The 19,640-nt window shown below is 38.7% G+C and overlaps 1 protein-coding gene and 1 long non-coding RNA gene across 2 annotated transcripts in view; both read left to right on the forward strand.

The window, feature by feature from the left end:
* LOC144665726 (uncharacterized) overlaps nt 1-19,640 on the forward strand; it is a 121,880-nt gene that overhangs the window by 68,008 nt on the left and 34,232 nt on the right. The gene's annotated exons all lie outside the window — the stretch shown is intronic.
* Nucleotides 13,932-18,903, forward strand: LOC144665562 (uncharacterized). The gene is made up of 2 exons (XR_013572979.1): nt 13,932-17,436; nt 17,919-18,903. It is a non-coding gene; the product is annotated as an uncharacterized LOC144665562 (long non-coding RNA).

The raw sequence follows: 19,640 nt of genomic DNA on the forward strand, positions 1-19,640 counted from the left end.
ACTAAATAGCTTATCTACAAATACAGAATGATGCAAAGATGACACATAGCTTTTGAAAAATTTCAGAGGGAATCTTCTTGAAAGGAAGACGAAAACCATCTAAAACAAATGATACAATAATCTCTGAGACGCCTAAAAATAACAGAAATGAATATTTCTTCCCAGACTGCCCTTTAATAACTTGCAACACACCTGGTCTAGTAGAAACTTCACGCTCAAATCTGATTTTTGTGTTACCTCATTCAATTCGTCAAACAGATCGACATTACCAATATCATTTCGATGCCCCATCATTGCGTGCTCCTGATGCCGGCGGGCTTAGTGAAAGCGGCGCTGCTCCAGTAATTAATGGCAAGTTCAACTACTTTAGTTTTACTGCAGTCTGCAAAAGTTTCCGAACCTGCAGTCCTTAGCCCACTCTCCGCCGTTTGAAATAAAAACTAACACCTGCAACACATTCTGTTCGGACAAAAAAACATGTATAAAATTGACAAGCAATCAATTAGACAAGATAACAAAAACGAAATGGGCGGGCGGGCGGGCGGGTTTACAACTTCAATGTCAGCATGGAATGCGAAAGCGAGAGGACTGAACAACTCTGAACAGTCTATAAATACCTTATCAAACCAATCAGAGATACCCAAGGGACACGCCCAAGCGGCGTGTCATACACAGCGAAATAAATAACCAAAAACCTGTTAATGAACTGTATTGACTGCATACCAGTAGAAAATACATTTACGTTCTAATTCGCTACGCTCAAACGAACGTAAATTATTTTCTTCTTCAATACTGCAAAAAATGCACACCAAGGGAATGATGGTTGGATGCTCAGGCAATCCAACCTACGCGAGACATCACAAAGTAAAAAATATAAGATCTTACCGCGAGAAGGCTAAATTGCTAGTTGGTTAGAACCTCTTGAGAATACTGCGAAATTAGCGTCCGAATCCGCCTTCTTCTTTTCGGCTGACAGTCAATTCTCTTTGAATCTTCTGACAAGCAAGCTCGTACGACTCGTATACCTGTAGAGCCAACCACTCGTCTTTGCTTCTTTCCGCGAGATTTATCGCCTTCTGCCGCGTCGTTGTGAGCTGCCCTCCTTCCGTTACCAGCTTGCAGACTTCTGACGGTTTATCCAGGCTGATCTCTAGCTGAGCGAACGTTCAACTCAAACAGCTTATAATTACTATGAATTTAAACTACAATGCTTCAAAGTCGATTTTCGACTTTCCTCCGAATTCTAATTGACTATCCGAACTAGGACGACAGGTAATTCTTGAACAGGGAGGACACTTAATTGACTAACTCTGGATTGAAGACTCTTGCTGCAACCATAGGATTACTCAAAAACTTCGGGTTTACAACTTCAATGTCAGCATGGAATGCGAAAGCGAGAGGACTGAACAACTCTGAACAGTCTATAAATACCTTATCAAACCAATCAGAGATACCCAAGGGACACGCCCAAGCGGCGTGTCATACACAGCGAAATAAATAACCAAAAACCTGTTAATGAACTGTATTGACTGCATACCAGTAGAAAATACATATGTTTTATATAGAGCCTGACTCGTCCCCAGTCTTCAACATACGGCGCAGGGAGAGATGGGTACCGAGAAAGGAGCGCAAGATCTTCTGCTCCCCCACTTCGCGCCCTTCTCCCTTTGCCGCGTGCTATATGAAGACGACTGGGACGAGTCAGATATTTTTACACAGCATTGTAAACACGCCTGAGTTTTGCACGTGTATGTGCAACGTGGCCTTGCCACGTGCAGTATACTGGACTCGTGCAATCGAATTGGGACCTATTTGTATTTTTTTCTTGACATGCTTCAAAACCAAACAAGTAGCCAATGGAAAGACGTTGCCATACATTTAATTTATCTTAGCAGGTTCAGTTTGGACTAAAATGTTAACAATCAAGCGTAACGCGGTATATACGTATTCATCGGCGCTACGCTAAGATGTTACATCGAAATTCTCATTACCTAGACATATAATACGCACTTATTGACATCGGCTCTCTGATGCCTGCGTGCTGTCAAACATGTATTTCTGTTTGTACTCTGGCCTGAGCTTTCAAACGTGATTTAAGATGCGACACGTGCATTTACACTTTTCCTTTGTTTAACTGTGTTCTTTCACGTGTTTTTTTTTTTTGCAACTGTCACCCGTTAACGAATCATATTCTTCCGCAATATACTTGTGTGAGGTCAAAGAGGCGCACAAATCTTCAATGTTGCTGTTCGCGGGCTAGCTAGCTGATCTTGCTGGCGGTTGCTAGTTTGGCTCGTTAACAGTGAACCAGCCATCTTTTGATGGTGGAACCAGCAACTGAACGAGTCAATTTCAATCGACATGGCTGCCAGACTAGGACATCCGAAAACAGCTTCGCCCGAATGTCCGAAGATTGGATCAACGTATGGTCTGGTTTTCCAAAAACTGTCAACATCAAAGGATTGAGCCAGACTAATACACTGAGTGCAGATTTGGGACTTTTGTGATCTCTTAATATTTGAATACTGTTGGCCACCGTTCGATAACTTTTACCATAGTGCCTTTTCTTGCTTGATTGTAAGTTTTAGATTTGGTAACATTTTTATTTGCATTTTGTTACGATAATTACCGTTTCAGAATCGAGTTATCTTCCATTGTACTTTTAATAGTCTACTTTGATGTAACCCACAAGCAGTTTAGTTCACAGAGATAGTTTTTAGCAGACATCTATGGCATTACGCGGACTGTTAGTAAGAAACTGATGTAAAAGAGAAACAATGCCATAGGACAAACGAAGTAATCGACAAAAGTTATAAATAGTCACTTTTACTAACCAACTAATGGAAATACACCAGAGTAACATCTCTGGAAAACATGAAACTCCTGAAGCTAGAATCTCATTTTTTGACGGCAAAACGTGTCTTCCTTAGATGGCTAAGTGTGCCTCGGAAACACGCTATGACATGAACACTACCTACAACGGATATCGACTGGACTGCCTTTGCTACTGGACTTCTGGAAATGCTTGTTTCTTTGGTTAATTGCCATGAACATCCACTGAAATGCAAGAAGCCTTATCTGACAAATCAGCAAGTGAGTCTTTGTACACGTACACCTCAAAAGAATGAAAACTAAGAACATCCTGAAGAATATGGTTTTGCAGATTAAATGAAGAGGAACTACAACTTTTAATTAACTGAAGACCACACGGTAAACAATCTATCTGGAAAAAGAGGTTTCTTCTGCTGATTAGCACGACACCTGGCAAGCTGAGATAAGAAACGCTAAACTATTTATGAACAGCTACGACTGTACAAGAAACACAGAAATACAACTGCAACTCCTGGAAAATGGCTACAGACAACAAATCGGGTAAATGGAACATTAAACATTGACTTGAATTTGGACCAACTCATTACTAATCAGTTAGTAGTTACTTGTCTAATCTATTCTTCTAACAGCAACATGATTTTTTCTTTCTTGTGGCCAACTTAGAGCTGTTAAAATGCAATTAAATACTTGGAATGACGTGAAACGAGTTTTGTATGTGTTATCATGCGTAACGTGTCGACCCAAGCGCACGACTTCTGTTGCAGAAAATTAAACGATTGGCGCCGGCTTTCGCAGATTAATAAAGGAACTTTTGCACTTTTATTCACTATGCCCGAAAGCTTGTGCTGAATCCAAAGGATTTTGAACCTTTTTGCAGTGCCCCTGCCGAATTGTGCCGGTATTTCGTGGAGCACGCACACTGAAAAAATATCACCATTCGCGCGCTGTTGTCGCAAAATTCGGCTGAAAGCATATATACTCTTTGTTTGATAGTATGTAGCTCTCTCTATCAAACCCCAGCTGAGTGGAATAATAGAGCAATTCTATCATTTTTCAGCCGAGGAAGATGCCATCCTCGTGCTACCGACTATACGATGTTTATGTGAATAAAGCTACAACAACTAATGACCTACAAAGAAAAGATGGCCGCAAAATTTATCAGCTTGTAAGCCAGGTTCACAAGGTCCGAAAGTTGCGAAGAGAACAGCCATTAGATTACTATGTTCAGTTTGGCCAGCCGAGTTGATAACCGCAGCCATTGTTTTAGGGACATATTGGAACGAAATTTTTGTCGAAAATACTGAAATGGTTTTTGAAGTAAGACAGCATGTTAAATATACAACAAATATTTTGATCAATAATTACTCATGCAAAGTTGCGCGCCCTCTCTGAGGAAATCAAAAAGCGACAAAAGAATCATGAAAGGGCATAGTTTGTAAACGGGAAAGCAATGCAGGCATGTAGTGCACAAGATACTCGTCCCGCACGCCTCTCAAAACACGACAAAACCGGCGATGGAATAGTCTCAGATCGGAGACCAGCTACCACGTAGGCAAAGTTTTAACATCATGATTTAACCGTTTGCACGAAATGAAGTAGTTTAGGATGCAATTACTGATCAAGAATTAGAAATTTGTTTGGTTGGAATAGCTAAAGAGCCTCTCGGACATGCTGTCAGTAAATACCACGAATCAGTTATCATGTGTGCATAGCATCGTGCCATTTGACAACTTCAGCTGAAAATGGTTTTCAGTTTTCGACAAAGGGCAAGAACACCTACAAGTTCAAAGTTGAAATTTTAACTGACACAATTAAAAAGACATGTGAGTTTGCTTTTTCTGCTTATTTGCGGTGATGTTAAAATAGAATTAAAGGATTACGTATCAGCTGAACTTGAATGCGTAATATAACTGCTGAATTTTGCCGTCATAGCTATATAGAGGAAGCAACTGGGAACCGTTTTTAGAGCTAGAGGGCGCATATTTATAGTAAATATTTAAGAGACTAGTGTAGGTTTTCAGGTCAGCATGCTTTAGTGGACTGTGTGCTAAACACAAGCCAAGTCGAAATCAACTACTATTATCATATTTTGCTCTCTTTAAAGGGAACTTAATTGGAGCGTATTATACATTGAGGTCAACCGTAGGTCAGGCAAACAATAGATATTCACCGTGATAGTATTCATTCCAACGGCTACAGCAGCAAAAGGAATTTGGAGTAACTTGTAAATAGCGTGGTATTGCAAAAGGTAGGCTTAGGAATTCCTTTCTGCATGTGATGATCAAGTTCTTGTCAAGTTGTTAGTGCGTTGCGAAAACTATCGAGCCTGATCGAGCAACAATTCTGCCTGCTAGAAAGCGTTTTTACCATAACACAATCCTTTGGTCTGTCTGGTTGTATTTGAATCTGTTTATTCCGTCCCAGGCTAGATTCATGACAACACACCAAAGTGTACTCAGAATCTATGCAAAATTTCGCAAGAGTTAAAAAGGAATTTGAAAGAAAACAGTTACAGTTTCTTGTAACCTTGGGAAGAAACACTGTATGTAGAACATAAAAATCTGACTATTCGGGTAGGTCAAATATGTCATGACAGTCCTTTGTTTAACGTAACTGAATCGATCGGAGATTCAAGGGAAAATTCAGTGATGCAAGCATGAATTTGTTAATCGAGCCAGCGACCATCCGACTAGTAAAGCGTGATTCCTGAGTGCAAAATGAAGCCTCGAGGCCGGGCTCTCTTAAAAAACTTTACAGATTTACCGGGATAAAATGTTTCACAGAAATAAGAAATGAACATAGAAATAATAATGAGGTATACAGTTGTTTGTGCTCATAAGCCAACGCATTAATGTTCTGTTCATCTCACGATAAAAACTGCCTAATTCCGAGAAGAATAGGAAATTTTGAAGCTCGGGGATGAATAAACAACGGCGATTCAAACTTGCAGACCCATTCCGACAAATGTACTCCATTGGCAACAAGTGGACGGTTCACCCAATACATATTCCTAAATTGTTCAGTTCGTTTTAACCTCGGAGAGTTCAATTTAATTTGACTGTCTATAAAAACTGGTCCACAGAGACAAAAACTGAAGAAAACTGGAATACCAGTCATACTTTTAGATCAAGGGAGAAGAGGCATTAGGATTTCTTGGCAGTATTTCCCATTTGAACGGAGCGTTTTACTTTTTCCGGCCACTGAAATAGGTATGGCGTATACATTTCCTATATGCTTGACTTTGTGAAGATCCGTCAATTCGTTTTGATAATTATACTGTAATTTTTTGTGGACAAGTTACATGATACGGAATGATCAGAAAGTGAATCAGTGTTGGTAAAAAGATCGACTGATAATTGGTGGGCAAAAACAAGAACATAGAAAACAGAAATGTGTGGCTAGATTGTTAAAACATGGCTAATGTTTTGGTCTTTACATTAATTTCTTCTGTGTATTAAAGCAGCTGTTTCTTATTTTAAACATCATTTGTCTCGGCTATTTTAGCCCACAGCGCGAAGCACAAGTATTTATCAGTAGCTTTCCTCTTTGTTATCACCGTTCACTTTAGTCTATCTGCTGCTTATGTAAATGATCGGTGTAGTTGAACTCGGCGAATGAATATCTTAAAAGCAAATTAGTTCTGTGTAAGGATTCCCTGAAGTATTTACTGACAACTACCAGTAAGTATGGACTAGAGAAGACGAAATGGTGAACTAATTGAGTCAATTCTCTTATAGCACGAGCTCAATCTAGTGAATTTGACTTTATTATGAACCTTTTGCTTTTGTCTTGATTTTCGCACAAGCCACTGCAGTGTTATTTTCATTGCATACAATTTTCCTGCTGATAATTCACTTGGTAGGCGTTGCTATGATCGAAGAACTCGAATGAAAAAAACGAAGTGAGTGCGAAGAGACGAGCTAATCCAAGCCATTTACGCCCAACAAATTAAAGTTATTACAATCAACCCGTCTATAAACGTGAGCAGTGAATTATTAAACCCTGTCTGAACACAGGAGAGTCAGCAATTTAGAAAATTACACATGAAAGAAACAAGTTGGAGCTTTTGCAAGATTCCAGAGCACATCACTGAAGTACGAGGAGTACCTCGACCTCGAGGAGACGGTTTCCGGCGCTTTAGGCGCCACGCAATTTCTGATCAACTTCATGGTCGAACCCAGCGGTTTTCAAGGAAATTACTAGGGGCTCGGTGATAATTTGAGAAATCTTCTCTTTTACAACTCGCTCTCAGTCGCTTAACTTCTCTCACTCTTGATTTCCTTTCTTTTCTGGAAATTGCTATCAGGCTCAGTTACATTCATCACTTAGACGACTTCACTCTCTCAATTTTGTGCGGCTAATGTGAACGCCAGGCAGCCCTGTCGGTGTAATGAGGGATTTAATTTTCGTTCTTCCTGTAATTATTTTAACTTTCGCTCGAGGGTATGATTTGCACGGCATTTACGTAAATTGAAACTTGTAAATTCCGATTTGCATACGGGTGTAGTTGTCCGAGGAAGACCTCTTAGGTCAGTCTTCGTCGTTTTGCGCAACTCGGAGTAGCGATGTAATGTGTTGTAAATGCGTCGAATATGATGTCTTTATAAGGTTGTAGATTAAATGGAATATTAGATATTCAGATATTTTTCCACAAACGAGTCAAATAACCAGCAGAGAGCTACCTTCGCCTTTCGCTAATAGAATCTATACGGTGAATGTAGAATAACTGAAATCAGAGCGATTAGTGGCCGATTATGCGCAAATTGACGCCATGTTGTAGGAAAATGTGAATATTTTCGCTCTCTTCTCGTGTGAATCAGGTTGCAAATAAAATATTTTCTTATCCATAAATTTTATTTAAGAAAAATGAAAGTTGAAATTGTCCAAGAAAATGGTTTGAGATGAGTTTACGGTGTCAAGCTCGATTCGATTCTTTGGTTTACTCATACCAGGAGTTCTGAATTGACACACCAAAATATAGCACAAATTCCATGCGACAACAACTTGCAGAAATTTGAGGCCACATTTCCTACGGTCATTTTATCTCTTTCTGCAAAGATGCAGCTCCTTCGCGTATGGCCACTGAGTTAATAACTATAATTGCTCGTGACGAATTATTTGAATTTCTTCACTTAAAAGAAATTGAAAAAACTGAAATAAGTATCCCTGCGAACTATCTAGTCCAGAATAGGTACTATGAATGGCCGGAAGTCCATTAGGTTACTTGGCGAATGATTTAAAGGAAACTAAGTTCCGCTGTGTAAAGATTCCCTGAAGTATTTACTGACAATTAAATCAATATGGATAGAGAAGACGAAATTGTGAATTGTTTCACAGTTCTCTCAGTATAATCGCGAGCCAAGCTCTCGCGAGCTCAATCTAGTGAATTTAGTTGACCTTATTATAAACATTTTGCTTTTGTCTTTGGACAGGTTTTTGGACAAAAATCTGAGCACTATGGCCGAGATGTTTTATTAAAACAGTTTTTGTTTTAATGCCATGTTAAACGTTTTCTTGATCGAAAGACACGTAGAAATGAAAAGAGGAAAGGACGAAGACGAGCTCTTCCAAGCCGTTTATAAAGATCCGAACAGTATTTCTCTAAAGTCAAGCAATTTAGAAAAATTACAAAATAAAGAAACAAGATTAAAGGCTTGACGAAATTCAGAGAAGAACTCTGGAGTACGAGGATTGGCTCTAGCGGATGGTTTATGATGGCGCTCATGGCGCGAATCAATTCCTGAACAACTCTCACGGTTTTGAGGAAATTACTGTTTTGAGAATTACGGTCCTGTTTTGAGAATTACTTTTTTAAAATTCTCTTTTAGGTGCGTAACTACTCTTATTCCTGATTTCTTTTTTATATTTTGGAGATTGCTAACCAGTCTTCCATTCACTCATCATCATGGAGATGACTTCGCTCGATCGATCGCTCTCATTTGTATGGATTTTGATTATAATAATCGATCGGCAGTCCTGTCGGTCTAGTGAGGCATTTAACTTTCGTTCTTGCTGTAAATTACTTTAACTTTTGCTCGAGGGCATGATTTGCACTTCATAAAAGTAAATTGAAACTTGTTAATTCCGATTTGCCCATGGGTGTTTATGTCCGAGGAAGACCTTTTGGGTAGTGTTTGTCGCAACTCGGAGTAATGATGTATTAAATGTGTTGTAAATGTGTGCCTGGTATATGATGTCTTTATTACGTTGTTGATTAAATGGAATTGCAGATATTTTTCCACAAACGAGTCAAATAACCAGCAGATAGCTATCTTAGTATTTCGTTAATAATCTGTGCGGTAAACGTAGAGTAACTGAAATCAGAGTGATTATGGCCGATTATACGCAAATTGACGCCATGTTGTAGGAATGTAGATATTTTCGCTGTCTTCTCGCGTGAATAAGTTGCAAATACAACATTTTCTTGTCCATGAATTTTATTTTAGAAAAAGAAAGTTGAAATTGTCCAAGAAAATGGTTCAGTTAAGATGAGTAATTCGGTAGGTTCGCATGCAAGCTTGACTCAACCCTTTGGTTTTCTGATACGAGGAGTTCTGTTAACAGACCATAACATTCCATACGCGACAACAATTTGCAGAAATGTGAGGCCATAGCTCCTTCGGTCATTTCATCTCTTTCTTAATAACATTGGGACTGAACAAATATTTAGCAATTGCTCGTGACCGAATTTTTGAATTTCTAGACCTCGAAGAAATTTAAAGGACTGAAATATAAGTTACTCGCGCTGTGAACTAGCTGGTATGAAAAGCTACGACGAATGGACGGGATTGACTCACGCTAGTTTGCTTGGCGAATGATTCTCTAAAAGAAAATAAGTTCCACTGTGCAAGGATTCCCTGAAGTATTTACTGACAAGTATCCTGAATATGGATTACAGACGACGAAATTGTAAATTGTTTCAATTCTCTTAGCTCGAGCTCAATCTAGTGAGTTTGACTTCATTGTGAACCTTAGCTTTTGCTTTGTGTCTTAGTTTATGGAAAAAACAAAACTGCTATGGCCTGCAATTATTCCCTTGTTAAACTTTCGCTTGATCGAAGAATTCGAAGTAAAGAACAGTGGAAAGGGCGAAGATGTGATCTTCCAAGCCGTTTGTGCCGAACAAAACTGAGTTAATCAACCCTTTTTTATAGGATGAACAATGAGTTCTTTTTCCTTGTCTGGGCCCCGAAGATGTCAAGCAAGTTAGAAAATCACAAATAAAAGAAACGAGGCTGGATCTTTGGCGAGATTCCAGAGCACATTCATTGAAGTACGAGGAGCGACTCGAGCGGACGGTTTACGGCGCTGACATGGAGTGAATGACAATTCGAGGAAACTTGACAAGTCCTTAGTGATATTTTGAGAATTCTTACTTTTCAAAATACTCTCTCGGTTCTACAACTACTCTCACTCCTGATAACTTAGTTTTCTTTTGGAAATTGTTTATCAGTCTTACATTCATCATCACGATGACTTCGCCCTCTTTATTTTGTATATTTTACCGATTATAAAACGGCATTCCAGTCGGTCTAGTGAGACATTTAACTTTCATTTTTGCTATTAAATACTTTAACTTTTGCTCGAAAGCATGATTTGCACTAAATTTGCGAAAAAGAATTTTGTAAATTCCGATATGCTGACGGGTGTAGTTGCATCAAGAAGACCTTTCAGGTCAGTCTTCATTGTTTTGCGCAATTCAGAGCTGCGATGTTATATGTTGTAAATGCGTAGTGAATGATGCCTTTATAAGGTTGTAGATTAAATAGAATTGCAGATATTTTTTCTACAACGAGTCAAATAACCAGCAGAGTGCTACCTTGGTCCTTCGGAAATAATCTGCACGGTGAACGTAGAATAACTGAAATCAGAGCGATTATGGCCGATTTTGAGCAAATTGAAGATATGTTTTACGAATGTGGATATTTTCGCGATCTTCCCGTGTGAATCAAGTCACCAATAAAACATTTTTTGTCTAGAAAAGAGAAAAGAAAGCTGAAATTGTCCATAAAATGGTTTGGCGGAGCAGTACATGTATTGAAAATTTGAAGCCTGTATGAATGCCACTTCCCGATTCTTTGAGTAACTGATACAAGGCGATCTGTTACATGCCATGCATGATAAGCACAAATTCCTTATGCAACAACGGCGGTTAAATGCGAGGCCATAGATCCTTCGGGTCATTTTATCTGTTACTGTAAGAATGCAGGAGTCCTTCGCATAACTGTTGAATCAATGTGCTACCACTGCTCGTGAACCAATTGAATTTCACGACTTCAACAAAATTGAAAAGTATCAAAATAACTGATCCAAAGTTACTAGAACGAGGGATAACAAGCTTTAAACGTACTAAGCAAACAAGCCAGTTTATCCACAATGATTATACATTTCGGAACTCACGGCATACACTATCAAAACTCAATTAAATCGCAATAACTATTGATCTCCTTCACTGCAAAGCAATTAAGTAAAACAACGCATTCTGAGAAATAAAGAAGTGATTGATCGCCTATTCTCCGTTCAACAAAGGACACTCGGCAGCGCATCTTCGAACGAATATGGGCCTATGAGAAGTGACCCAAGGAAACTTAAAATGCGTAGAATACCCCAGATAAGCACAAGTAGTAATAAAAATGTTAAAATATTGATTTTAAAAGTACACTTGTTTGTTGAAATTAAAACTACTCAAAGTAGCGTTTATTTTCAATTTTTTCTTCGAAGAGTTGGATGCAGCCCCCACTGTACTTTCACTCCATTTGTCTGTCCTTTTCAAGAAAACCTTGCTCAGAACATCTTTGATAACGTACCTTTAACAAGATTACAAGCGCGCGTGCACACAAGCCGCTCGATTCATGCTAACCGTTTGCACAAAAAAAGATTCGCATAAAGGATGAAACTTGGAATACGCACAGTCTATGGGGACAAGGTATTAATGATATACTTTTCTCAACGATGGTCTGAAGAAATTTAGCTCTTAACATAAACTGGTCCGTGAAAACATGCTTTGACCATTGTTTTCTACTGGGGGCGTGCATGAGGGTTTAGGTTCTGTACAATTCTACAAAGCAACTGGACTCAAACTAAGTTAGGGGCGACAGATTGATTGGTATGAATTCTATTAATTAAAGCAGATTAAATAATAAACAAAAGCTGTACCTGGAGGTAAAAGAATGGTGAAAAACAGCTCTGTGGGCCCTGACTTCCATTGCGTAGCAAGAAAGAAATTAACTCACGTCACTTGCTCGATCCTATCCCCTTTATCAATTCTCGCGTTTGATTGGCTAGCAATACATCATGCATGATGTCGTTAAAGGGCCTGACGACTGCTTAATCTAATCTTGACATTACTCTTCTAACACAGTATATGATCTTTTTGTCGACTGAAAACTGTAAAGTAACCGTTCACTTCTTTGCGGTACAAATTTTATAACTGCATGCCTGAAATGTTCCATTTGGGAAGAATTGAAAAAACTAACAGTGTCACATAAAATCCCTGGGCAATCGCTCGACGTCCCTTTTTATTTTCGGGAAGGGCCTTTATACGGGGGAGCTTATTTTCGGATTGAAAATTGTGTTACAGATATGCTTGAGTTTATATTTGGAAGGGCTACTTCGCCTGGAAATTGTTAGGTGAATACAATAATACCACATGGTTTAACTCTCTAATTATAATGGTAAGAAGTCCTACAGTCCTATCTAATTTATCCACGGTTTTCTAGTTAAAGTGCTGACGACTGGGTGATGTTGGCGTTGGCTTGAGGATTTACCGAAGTGAACTGGAGATAAGCTACAGTAGCAACAGTCGCGCAACATGGGGCGATGCCATCGAAATTTGAATCATATTTAAACTACATTTCGGACAAAAACGTGGACGTTTTGAATTGGTGGCTATACAACACCATTACTTACAATTCCGATGGAGATAGTGTGTTCTAATTTTTACAGCCATGTACCAAAAGTGAGAACTTTGCCACTGCCAAAGAAACAGCTAGCGAGACAAGGAGCTAAACTGATACCCGGGAACTGATACGTGCTTTTGAGACAGTTTGATCTGAACAATCAATACTATCAAATGCTGGTCGGTAGCGGATGGATCAGTGTTAGGTTAGCTTTACAGTATAACCGAGAAAGGAATAATCGAAATCCCGGTATAAATAGAACTAAGGAATGGAGTCAAGTTTGGACGTACACGAAATTCTGTTACTAATAAATCATAAGTGTACAAAAAAGATGTGACTAAGAATCGGAAATTAAACAAAGAAAAAAATATCTTGGAAAAGCCATTTCTGAAAAGCTAGTTTTAGTAAAGAAAGAGTATTCAGTCACAAAAAACAAACGAAATAAAACGCGCTCGCGGCAACGTGAATTTTGCTATGGGAGACCTTGTATATTGCAGTTTGCAATTTGCCGATAGGTGTTTAAGAGTTTGCTAGGGTGGCGCTACCGGTAGCGCAGGTGGAGCCCACCAACCTTGGACAGCTCAAAATGGCGGCAGGCTGAGATGAAAAGTGACAATAGTGTGGTAACATCTGACAATAGTGTGGTAACATCCTTTGACCAGATGATGAGGCGCTTTAATTTAATATTTCTTTTAAATTAAGTTAATTTTGCATGGGAGATATTGCGACCTTAGAACTGTTGATACTGTTTTGAACCAAGTATTTCAATACCCTCGAGTTACTGGGACAGCTATCGACAAATCCAGGAAACTTCATAAAATAAACTTAACTCAGCCGGCCTTGACACTTAGGAGTAAGAAGAAGTTCTGGAGTTCCGGTATTCTTTAGAGTACTTTTGATTGGCTGAAAAAGGTTTGCCGAAAATAGTTTGACCTCGTACCCAGGGTCTCTCTTGCACGCTGCATGTGTTAATGGTCGGAACGTGACTTTACTGGCACGTGTACGTGAATATTTTTGCAAATGCGGACCGATTTGTAACTAACAGACTTAAAAATCAAACACGCAACCTCAGGAAAGACGTTTCCGTACATCTGATTAATTCGCAATCAAGTTTGACTCAGTACTACCTAGACATGTGATCAGCACAAATTTACAGTTGAGAACTGAGTACTGCCAGTGCGTGCTATCTAACAGGTCTCTCTGCTTAAAAATTTCAACGTGATTAAAAATAAGACACGTGCAGTTACTCTTTTCATTTGCGTTACGTTCAAATTTCATGTTGTTTTCGTGACCTTCAATTGTTGATGTTTCATACTGCGCCTATTAGTTTATACAAAGAAGCTCACAAATATCTTGTGTTGATGTTTGCAGGCTAGCTACAGCTGCAGTGTTTTTGCTGGCGGTTACTTGCTTGCCTCGTTAACGATGAACCAGCCATCTTTTTGATGGTGCAAACAGCAACTGAACGAGTCAATTTCAATCAATATGGCTGCCAGACTGGGACATCCGAAAACAGCTTCGCCCGAATGTCCGCCTAATGCTTTGGTTTTGTAAACATTACATCAAACAGGGTAGAGATTGACACCTTTAGCGACAAACGTTGTAGAGCATGAACTTCAATACCAGAAACTCATTTGATTAGCGGAAAACGTGACAAGCCTTGGAAACACGTGACTACCCTGCAACGAATATGGACAAACTAACAAGGACTGCCACGGCTACAGGACCTCTATAAATCCTTATTTTCTTTGTTTCATTGCTATGAATATCGACTGGCATGATGGAAACGTTGTCTGACCAGTCAGCGAGCGAGTCTTATTACACCACAAACGATGAAACACATATATCCTGAGAATATGGCTTCCTTAAGCAACTACGAGGAACTGCAACAGTGACAATCAATCTTGTAAAGGAGGTTTCTTCTGCTGACTACAACGACTCCTGGCAAGCTGAGCCGGAATAGAAACGCTAGACTATTTATGAACAGCTACGACAGTACGAGAAACACAAATGATACAGCAGCAAATCTTGGAAAATATCCACCGACAACAAATCGTGTTGGTTCAAATTCAGGTCAATTGTCCTCTCTTCCATTTAAAATGGAACAGAAGACGATTGACTTAAATTTAGACAACTCATTGATAATTAGTTAGTAATTGCTTGACTAATATTTTCTTCTAACAGGGACATTGTTTTCGTTCTCTTGTGTGTGTCCTCTTGAAACTGTTAAAATGCAATTAAATACTTGGAATGTTTTGTGTGCGTGTCAATGAGTTGAGTTTTTCTTGGGTCGACATGACTCGTGTTTGTTTCGCCAGTTTTGTTTTTGTAACTTAACAACTGTAACGCCGGTTTTTACAGATTAATAAAGGAACTTTTGTGAATTTTTTTTCCCAGTGCTCAGAAGCATGCGCTGGTCCCAAAGAATTCACGAGAAGTCTTTTTGCTGTGCCTCAGACAACTTGTGTTGGCGCTTCGCTGAACTCACACAAAAATATTAGAGCATTCGTTTACTGTGGTTGCAAACTTCGACGGAAAGCGTGTTGTGTTCGAAATGAGTATGTAGCTCTCTCTATCAAGCCCAAGTTCAATGGAAATAGAGCAATTCTATCATTCTTAAATGGCAATTTTCACTTAACTCGTGGTGATGATTGAGCCGAGGAAGATGTCATCCTCGTGCGACTAACTAATAACTGCAGTTACGCTGTTCACTGATGTGAATAAAGCTACAACAACTAATGGCCTACAAAGATGGCTGTAAAATTTATCAGTTTGTAAGCCAAATTTACAACATCCAAATGTGCCAAGAGAACGGCCACTAGATTACTGTGTTCAGTGAAAGTGACGCCAGCCGAGTTTACTGAATAGCTGTGTACTTATTACTTCGAATTGCTGCAGCCTTTGTTTTGGGAACATCTTTGAACGAAGTGTCTAAACCTCTCTCGTCCAAATAATCGAGATGGACCTTGTTAATATCGAATAGAAGGTTTGATAAAGACAGCAAGTTAACAATACAACAAATATTTCGATCACATTCACTCATTGACCTTTCTGTTTGGTGTGATGGAGAACACTCTTCCGGTTTTAACGAAGCAAAATCGCTGCTTCGAATTTAAAACCATTTTAAGCAGAACAAGACTGAAATATAGATGGCTGGTCAATGATGCGAGCGATAATGACATCAAGGGCCAAAAAGGGGCCATCGTGAATGCCTTTAAGTTTCATTCTTCATGTTCGAAACGGGCTTCATCTTTCAACTTTACTGCTTCCATTCACCTAATACAATATTTGTGTTATATCTAAACTAGCTGGTTCATGTAAAACAAGTGATGAGGGAGTCTATAGAAAAGCAAAAAGATGCTTGAATTTAGAGATCCCTTATTTTAATCAATTTTAATAGAATTTTAATCAACTGTAACTTACAAGGCTATATTCTACAACTGTGGGCTTGCAAAGTATACTCTAACAGCAAGATTTTAATAGACGTGGAAGTTGCAACGACGAAACAGAAGGAATATTTTATACAGGAAATGGCCTAGCCGGACAATCAACGCTGAATGACTGCAACAATTGTCTGTGATGAAGTACTGTGAGATAGAAACTAAATCTAGCATTTCAGATCGCGTCGGAATCAAACGCCTTGATATGCAGCGGCGCTGGAACACGTTTTAAAACTTCTTGTTGTCGTTATAATTGTTTTTAAAGATGTGCTTTGATTCCCGAACCGATGTTTTCCTAAAAAAAGCCTTTGCCATTGTGGGTGAGTTATAACAACAATTCCCGTATGCACGCTCCGCAAAAAAACGAAGACCGTGATCACTTTCAGGTCAGCGTGTAACAAATGGCGGCTCTGTGTACAAGCCGGGACACAGTCGTAACAAATAATGTTCATAGAACTAAAACACGACTGCCGACAGAGGAATCATGCAAAAGTGTATATTTTAAACGAAAATGAAATGCCTGTATGTAGTGAGACTAGTGAGTGGATTCACTAAAACATGTTCGTCTGACATTCAGATGTTGATCTCAGATTTAAGGCCGAGCAACTTTAAACTGTACATGTTCGTACGAAGTAAAGCAGTTTAGGGGCAATATCTGAAAAAAACTAAGAATTCGGCTTGGTTTGAATGATAACTAAAAAGGCGAACTTGCAAATATCACGTTGCACGAGTGTTTATCATGTGACAACATCGCATTTTTTAGCTCGAACCCGCAAATTGAAAGTTGAAAGTTGAGGGTGGAAAAGATCGACGTTGTGGTTTCTTTTTTCTGCTTATTCGTGACGATGTTAAATTGAATTAAAGGATTACGTTTAGAGGATACTTGAATAAGTTTTCTGGTCAGTATTTTTGAATGAGGTGTAGGTCAAATACAAAATCAACAACCAGTATCATATTTTACTCTTTTTGAAGTCACCTTTATGAAGTGTATTATATTATGCACTGAGGTCAACTGTGGGTCAGGAAAAACAATACGTATTCCGCATCGTCGGATTGGCAAAAGTTTGCTGTAGATTAGGCTAAGGTCGTTCTGAATGGTGTGACTTTGCGTATGGTCTATGCTCCTCCCACGAGCTACAGGGCGAAGTATTCCGCTCCGTAATAACTGTTACTGCAACGGCTAAAGCAGCAAGAAGTAATTGGAGTAAATTTTGGCTTGGTTCGTATTGCTAAAGAAAGCTAAGGAATTCTTAAGACGATAAAAGGTAGGTCTGCAATTTGTGAAAGCTACAGAAATCCGGCCATTCGCGAATGCAGACCACAGTTTATAATTCACTTGCAGTAATTTTACACCCACTGCGTGTTTTTACGCATACACTGCTTGTTTTAACAAATTGATGAGCCTCTCTATAGGTACTCACGGTTTTTTTTTTTTTTTTTTTTTTTTTTTATTTTTTTTTCTTTTTTTTTTTGGGGTTTTTTTTTTATGGGTTTAAAGGGGGTTTTTTTTTTTAATTGGGGTAAAATTTTATTAAAATATATATATCCATAATTTATATTTTTTTTTTTTTTTTTTTTTTTTTTTTTTTTTTTTTTTTTTTTTTTTTTTTTTTTTTTAAAAAATTTTTTTTTTTTTTTTTTTTTTTCTTTTTTTTTTTCTTTACCGGGGTCTGCTACCTATAGAGAGGCTAATTGATCGTTCGTTGCAAATTTAAAAGTATCGATTAATGTTTCTGTTTCTTGTCAGGTAAAAGACGCTTTCGCCATGCCACATTTCTTTGGGATAAAATCTGTTTATTGCGTCCTCCTTTGTTCAACATAACTGAAACGATCGGAGATTGCAGGGAAGCTGTTCATTGGTGCTCAGGAAATTATATGAGTTTGTTACTCCTCGAGCCAGCGAACATCAAACTGAGTAATGCGTAATTCTTGAGGTAAGCCTCGAGGCCGGGTTAGGCTGTCTTTGGGTTACAGATTCCACAGAGACTGATTGAAAGTTCTCACAGAGAAAGGAAATGAAGGCATGCAATTGATAATGTGATCATCTGCCTGAATGGCTGTTACTGTCATCCGAGTAACACTTATCTGTGCTCAGTCAACGAATTTTCTGTTCATCTCACGACAACACACTGCTCAATTGTGAGAAGAATATATAAGACATTTTGAAGCGCGGGGATTCAAAACGGCGACTAAACTGGCAGGTCCAAACAACTACTTCACTGTCTTCACTGACAGCAAGTGGACGGTTCATCCAAGAAGTGATCCATAAGTTGCTCAGAATGTTTTGAGCTCGGGGAGTTTAATAAAATTGACTGTCTGTACTAAAAAGCTGCTCCACAGAGGCAAAAAGTGAGGTAATTAAATCACAGTACTAGTCATATTCAGTGTCATATCAAGGGAGAAGAAGGATTTCGTGATAGCTTTTTCCTATTTGAACCGAATGTTTTACTTTTTCCGGACATTGAAATATATGCTGTTTGAATTTCCAAAATAGTGTTGCCCTTTGTGAAGTTCTGTGAATTCGTCTTTAAGCATACTGTAACTGTTTGTGGATGAGTTACATGAGACAGTATGATCAGAAAGTGACAAGATCGACTGTTAAGTCTATTGCAGGCAGCTGGGCAAAAACGACAACAAAGAAATAACCTGGCTAGATTGTTAGAACATGGCTGATGTTTTTGTCTTAATGTTATTTTCTTCTGAGTATTAAAGCAATTGTTTCTTATTTTAAATATCTCATGTCGGCTATTTCAGCCCACGATCACCGTTCACTTTAGTCTGTCTAAAACAAATGTAATAATTTGAAAAATAAGGCACTGAATATAAGTAAATGGAAACTTCTAAATTCCGATTTGCCTACAGATGAGTTGCACGAGGAGACCTTTTAGGTCATTTTTCACTCCAGTCGGAAGCTTGTACTTCCTTAATGTCTTTAGCTTCAATATTATAGTTGAACGACAGTTCTGTCGTTCTAGTAGTGAGGCATTTAACTTTCGCTCTTGATTTGTCCTAAATTTAGGTCAATGTGCCGACGGGTGTACTATTGTTGCACGAAGACCTTTTAGGTCGGTCTTCATTGCTTTAACCAACTCGGAGTTATGATGTTACATGTAACAAGCGCGTCGTATGTGCTGCCTTTATGAGGTCTTAATTGAATAGAATTGCAGATATTTTTCCACAGCGAAATGCTTTCTTGGTCTTTCGCTAATAATCTGTACAGTAGACGTAGAATAATTGAAATCAGAGCGATTTTGGCCGATAATGCGCAAATTGACGCCATGTGGTAGGAATAAGACTAATAAGGATATTTTCGCTATCTTCTCGTGTGAACCAAGTTGCAAATAGATATTTTCTCGTCCATGCATTTTATTTATGAGAAACGAAAGTAGGAATTGCCATGAAAATGGTTCAGTTAAGATGAGTGTTGCGGCACGTGTTAAGCGACTCCAGCTTTAGTTTACTAAAGCAA

Source organism: Oculina patagonica, chromosome 9 (genome assembly GCF_052425735.1).
Source record: "Oculina patagonica isolate OP01 chromosome 9, crgOcupat, whole genome shotgun sequence".
NCBI classification, from domain to species: Eukaryota; Metazoa; Cnidaria; class Anthozoa; order Scleractinia; family Oculinidae; genus Oculina; species Oculina patagonica.